Source organism: Schistocerca piceifrons, chromosome 3 (assembly GCF_021461385.2).
Source record: "Schistocerca piceifrons isolate TAMUIC-IGC-003096 chromosome 3, iqSchPice1.1, whole genome shotgun sequence".
NCBI classification, from domain to species: Eukaryota; Metazoa; Arthropoda; class Insecta; order Orthoptera; family Acrididae; genus Schistocerca; species Schistocerca piceifrons.
Genome location: NC_060140.1, coordinates 338,002,379 through 338,008,182, shown reverse-complemented (window position 1 = coordinate 338,008,182; position 5,804 = coordinate 338,002,379). Strand labels below are relative to the sequence as shown.

The following is a 5,804-nucleotide window of genomic DNA, read 5'->3' as shown; positions in this document are numbered from 1 at the left end:
CTTAGTGGTTTGGGCAGGGCAATGATGACTTGGTGAGTGAGTGAGTCAGTTGAGACATTGCCTTTTATATATAGAAATATTTAGGAATTAGAGAGAGCACTCCATAAGATGGCATCGGGCTTACTGGTCAACAATATGGTAAAACATCCAACACCTTACTGAAATCTAGGAAAACGTAATGTAGCTATTAACTGGCATCGACCATTTGCTAGGCACTGCGCTGAAAAACTCCAGCTTTGTTTAAAACGAATGATTTTTCTCCAACACACGCCCATTCTTTGAGAGAAGCTTCGGTTTCTTCAGCGAAATCAAAATCCTCGACCTTATAGTGCGCAGTAGAAACTAGTAACACAATGACATTGACGATACTCGTCTGCAGTTCTCTGCATCCGTTGTAGTGCACCTTACTGTGTACAGGTGTGACCTACAATCTTTTCTAGTCAAGCGACTTTGCATAGCATCAAAAAAGTCGTAGGAGGCGTGAATGGATTCCACAGTGGAAATTGTATATGTCACACATCTCTCTTGCGACGGATACGAGTTCTTTCAAACCTCTTTTATAGTGGGACTGTAGCCATTTATGTTACTGAAACATCGTCCAAATGGTGCCCGTAGAGTCCAATTAAAATTACTTGATAGTGAACATCTGTCATTTGTCGCTACAGTGTTGCCACATCGGCTACCGCTCGGTTATTGGTGACGCACAAACACAGCGGGCCACCTCACAAATGCTGTTAATGTGTAGCCCTGAGCAATGTTGCCGTGGCCGCCGCGAGGTATGTTGAAAATGCGAGATGCTCTGCGGCAGCTGATTTTAAATGACCAATGGCAACTGCAGCAAACGACGATTTTTGCAGCCCTGAATTTAAACTCGTGCCCTAACCTAACACAACCTTGACATGTGCAATGTACCCGAGAAAACGACAGTCACCAATCTGCGGCAGAACTAAAATCAGATCGCTTTGTTCACGGCGATTAAAGTTAACCTCTACGAGCAAAGTCAAGACAGAAAAAAATCGGTTTCAGCGCTAAAAGTAAACTGTAATTTCTCGCTGGCATCGGCTACAAAAAACTAACCTCACGCCAGCTACAGAGGATGACGCATTATCGACTGATGAGGACTCCTGGTTGGCGCTTGGATGCAGATTATAGGCGATGCAGACAGATTCCAGACGAAGAAAAGGTGATAGGAAGGAAAATAAGAGCAAATCAAAAAAGTTAAGACGATGATGAAAATGGTGTGGCAAGGAATTAGAAACAAAAAACTGTATTTAAACCAATTAACTGAATAAAAATAATAATCAAATTCTTTTGATTAGCTTTGGAAATAAAAATAATTTCCCTATGGCTTCAAATGGCTCCGAGCACTAAGGGACATCACACACATCCATGCCTGAGGCAGGATTCGAACTTGCGACCGTAGCGGTCGCGAGGTTCCAGACTGAAGCGTCTAGAACCGCTCGTCCACACCGGCCGGCTAATTTCCCTATCTTTGACGAGATTCGAACCTATAACTTTCTACACGGGAGGTTTATTTGCTATCCATTGCGCTACGCTACAACACTTGGTTCCAATCCATACTTAGGAACGTGGAGATCCAGTCGCAGTCCAGCCTTCAAAAGGGCGGTTTCACCAAGTGTCAAGCCGGCCGAGGTGGCCGAGCGGTTCTAGGTGCTACAGTCCGGAACCGCGCGACTGCCACGGTCCCAGGTTCGAATCCTGCGTCGGGCATGGATGTGTGTGATGTCCTTAGGTTAGTTAGGTTTAAGTAGCTCTAAGCTCTAGGGGACTGATGACCTCAGCAGTTAAGTCCCATAGTTTTCAGAGCCATTTGGCACATCATTTTTTTTCACCCAACGTCGCTCTAAGCTTATCTACTGTAAGCTGATAACTGTGATTATAACTGTATACGTGACGCTGAATCATGTTTTGTGCGGAAGTATCCAGCAGTGTTTGGCTAGTGCTGTATATGAAGCGTGTGTATTTCATAGCATCGTTTTGTGTGTTTGTGTGTGTGGGGGGGGGGGGGGGGGAGTTCTGTTATTCAAATGGCTCTGAGCACTATGGGACTTAACATCTATGGTCATCAGTCCCCTAGAACTTAGAACTACTTAAACCTAACTAACCTAAGGACATCACACAACACCCAGTCATCACGAGGCAGAGAAAATCCCTGACCCCGCCGGGAATCGAACCCGGGAACCAGGGCGCGGGAAGCGAGAATGCTACCGCACGACCGCGAGCTACGGACTTCTGTTATTCGTGTGTGATGAAATAACAGTGCCAGACCCATGATTGGAGATCCAAACACATCAAAAAAGAATGCCGGACAAGGAACTGGAAGCGAAGTTACCAACCGTTGTGGTAATTTTGCAACAGCGAGGAGCTTGTGCGTGACATTGAGCGCTCTGCCTGGTGAAAACCAGCACCAACGCGTTAGATATCAACTATCAAGCAATTTTAATCAGACTATAAATCATTTCACTCATAGGAAAAAAACTGCAATAACTTAGAAGGCAATACTCATTGGGTTCGTACCTTACTGCAGCCATTGGTGGTTTTAAATCCGTTAGCGTTAAGGATCTCCCAACACGTTAAACGTTTCTCCAGATGTGGAGTAACTAGCCTCCTGCCACGGTAATATTCCCTGCTTACGTTGGCGAAAACCATCGTGGATGACTTTAAAATGTTGTTTGTCTGAGGGGCGGCACCTCGCCTTCGCCCGCCTGTATCCTGAGAGACGCAGACCTCATTAAAACCTCTCACCCCACTGTGGGAGGAGCGCTTTGAGAGGGGAGAGGAAGCTGTAAGCCGAGGAGATCAGCGAGCGTTGAGCAGGAAAAGTAATGAGATTGCAAACCCTGCCGCACCTGCGGAAACTCATTTGTCTTAGGCTTAGCCAGGCCTCTGCTTTCTAGCGTGACTCCACACAGCAACTGACACTACTGCTCGCAGGAAAAACTTAAATGTACAGGGTTTCAGTAGGCTTACGGTGACCACAAACGGGAACAATGGCACGCGGACTCCTTTCCCATTCTTCTTCCTCTTGAAGTGCCTATCCGTTTTGGATGCTAGTGACCATCACAGCTATATCAATTCAATTTATTCGAAAAAGTTCTTCCTTCGTGTGTAAAGTCTCTGTCCTTAAGTTTCCGAGTCAAGATGTCCTGTTTCTTCCTCGTGTTCTATTAAAAGGTATCTTTCCTTGAAGTATGTCCTGCAGCATTTTATATTTCTTCACATTCCTCATTACGTGGGCGAGACATTGTCGTTACCTGCATTATAGTGTGTTTAGGACTTCCTTTCCTTTCTTCATTTTGTGTAGAATTACTATGTCAATAATTTTGTGTGTCCGTAGCACTCTTAAAATTCTTCGACACCGTTTCTGAAGCCGAACTGTGTAGGTGCCGTTTGTTCTTTACAGATTTTATACATTCTTTGTGAGTAATTTTTAGAAATATTTTCAAGAGATGAGTCATCAGGCTTATTGTTTTGAAATGTCTACACTTTTTGCTCCTCGTTTTTATCTTGTGGGTGCACTATGACTCCAAATTCCCGTCAAAAGTAATTTATCCTAACGAACAGTTTCATTCACTGCCTGTTTAGTCCCTTCACAAGACTAAAAGCATTTCTTATTGCTCCAAAATCAGGCATCGGACGGTAAAAACTTGCATTTTACAAATAAACGGAGCGGGCAACATCAAGGAACCAAAGATACAATGACAAAGAACATATATAGGGTGGACAAAAATGTCCCAGAAAATATATCATGCACGTTAAGAAGGCAACGCCACTAACAAGGGGTAGTCAAGCCAAAAGGAACCAGATCGAAAAAATAGTTAGCAAACTGAAACTTCCTGGCAGATTAAAACTGTGTGCCGGACCGAGACTCGAACTCGGGACCTTTGCCTTCCGCGGGCAACTGCTCTACCAACTGAGCTACCCAAGCACGACTCCCGCCCCTTCCTGACAGCTTTACTTCTGCCAGTACCTCGTCTCCTACCTTCCAAACTTCACAGACGCTCTCCTGCGAACCTTGCAGAACTAGCACTCCTGAAAGAAAGAATACTGCGGAGACATGGCTTAGCCTCAGCCTGGGGGAAGTTTCCAGAATGAGATTTTCACTCTGCAGCGGAGTGTGCGCTGATATGAAACTTCCTGGCAGATTATAACTGTGTGCCGGACCGAGCCTCGAACTCGGGACCTTTGCCTTTCGTGGGCAACTGCTCTACCAACTGAACTACCCAAGAAGGACTCGCTCCCAGTCCTCACAGCAAAGGTCCCGAGTTCGAGTCTCGGTCCGGCACACAGTTTTAATCTGCCAGGAAGTTTCATATCAGTGCACACGCCGTTGCTGAGTGAAAATCTCATTCTGGAAGTTAGTAAACTGTTTATAATTTCAGAAGTACTCGCCAGAACTGTTAATACCTTTATCCCACTGTGAGCCAAGACGATATTGCAGTGCCTGCGTTATTCTGATTACGATGCAAAGTTCTTTTGGACATTCATGCAGCCGGCCGGGGTGGCCAAGCGGTTCAAGGCGCTACGGTCTGGAACCGCGTGACCGCTACGGTCGCAGGGTCGAATCCTACCTCGGGCATGGATATGTGTGATGTCCTTAGGTTAGTTAGGTTTAAGTAGTTCTAAGTTCTAGGGGACTGATGACCTCAGAAGTTAAGTCCCATAGTGCTCAGAGCCATTTGAACCATTTGAACATGGATGCATGTCCAAAGGAACAGGCACTGCGGCAACTGCAGCCGTTATGAAACACATCAAATGAATTCGCAATTGCGAATAAGGACATTGATCGGCTGTAGAATGGAATGACGACAATGAAATTTGTGCCGGACCGGGACTCGAACCCGGATGTCCCGCTTATCGTGAGCGGTCGCCTCACCATATGGCTCTCCGTGCACGACTCATTACCACACCCCAACTTCCATATGTCGTCAACCATGCGTCTACGACCTGTACTCGTAAATCCATTGTGTATATTCCCGTACAGATCAAACACTGTACTTGAAAGGCGCTTGCCCAGCAGATAAATACGATATTGCAGTGCATGAATGCCTTTCCAAGGGAACTTAGCATCGTACTGAGAATAACACAGGCACTACAATATCGTATTTATCTGCCGATATCTGGCAAACGACTTTCAAGTACAACGTCGACCACTCGCGACAAGAGGGAAATCCGGGTTCGAATCTCGTTACGGCACAAATTTTCGTTGTCATCATTCGACTCTACAGCTGATGGTTGTCCTTATTCGCAACTGCAATTGATTTGATGAGACACAAGACGATCGGTGCTACATAGAAAAACGTTTCCGGATGCATAAGGAACCATGATCGTAAGCAGGCGTGCACCTCTTTGTCCGAAGCAAATCGACAGCCACGAACGTCTTCTTCGGGGCTCCAAGAACATGTGAGTCGCAATGGGTAGAAGTGGGACTGTATGGAGCATGTGAACGGTTTCACTGCGAAATTTCCGCAGTGTACTCAAATCAACCGACGTAGCATGTGGGCGTGCATTATCCTGAAACAGAACTGAAGTTGCCAAGGCTGTTCCGAATACACTGCAAAAGTTTCACCGGGAAGCCCTTACACATCCTCCAAAAATATCGGCAAGTGTTCCAGCCAGACAGTTACCCATTTCTAATCCTTATTTTTGATACAAATGTTCTTATTAAATTGAAAATAATTGTACTATAATGACTTTTGTAGAAGTTCAATTAATTCAATAATCTCCTCAGGTGCTGCTTTCTTATTTTCCTTAATAACTGCAACTGTCTCTGCAATTGGAAA

The 5,804-nt window shown here is 45.3% G+C and overlaps 1 non-coding gene across 1 annotated transcript; it reads right to left on the bottom strand.

Moving 5' to 3' along the window:
* Positions 1–3,875: 3,875 nt before the first annotated feature.
* Trnap-cgg lies at positions 3,876–3,950 on the bottom strand. Its single transcript has one exon. It is a non-coding gene; the product is annotated as a tRNA-Pro (tRNA).
* Positions 3,951–5,804: the final 1,854 nt, after the last annotated feature.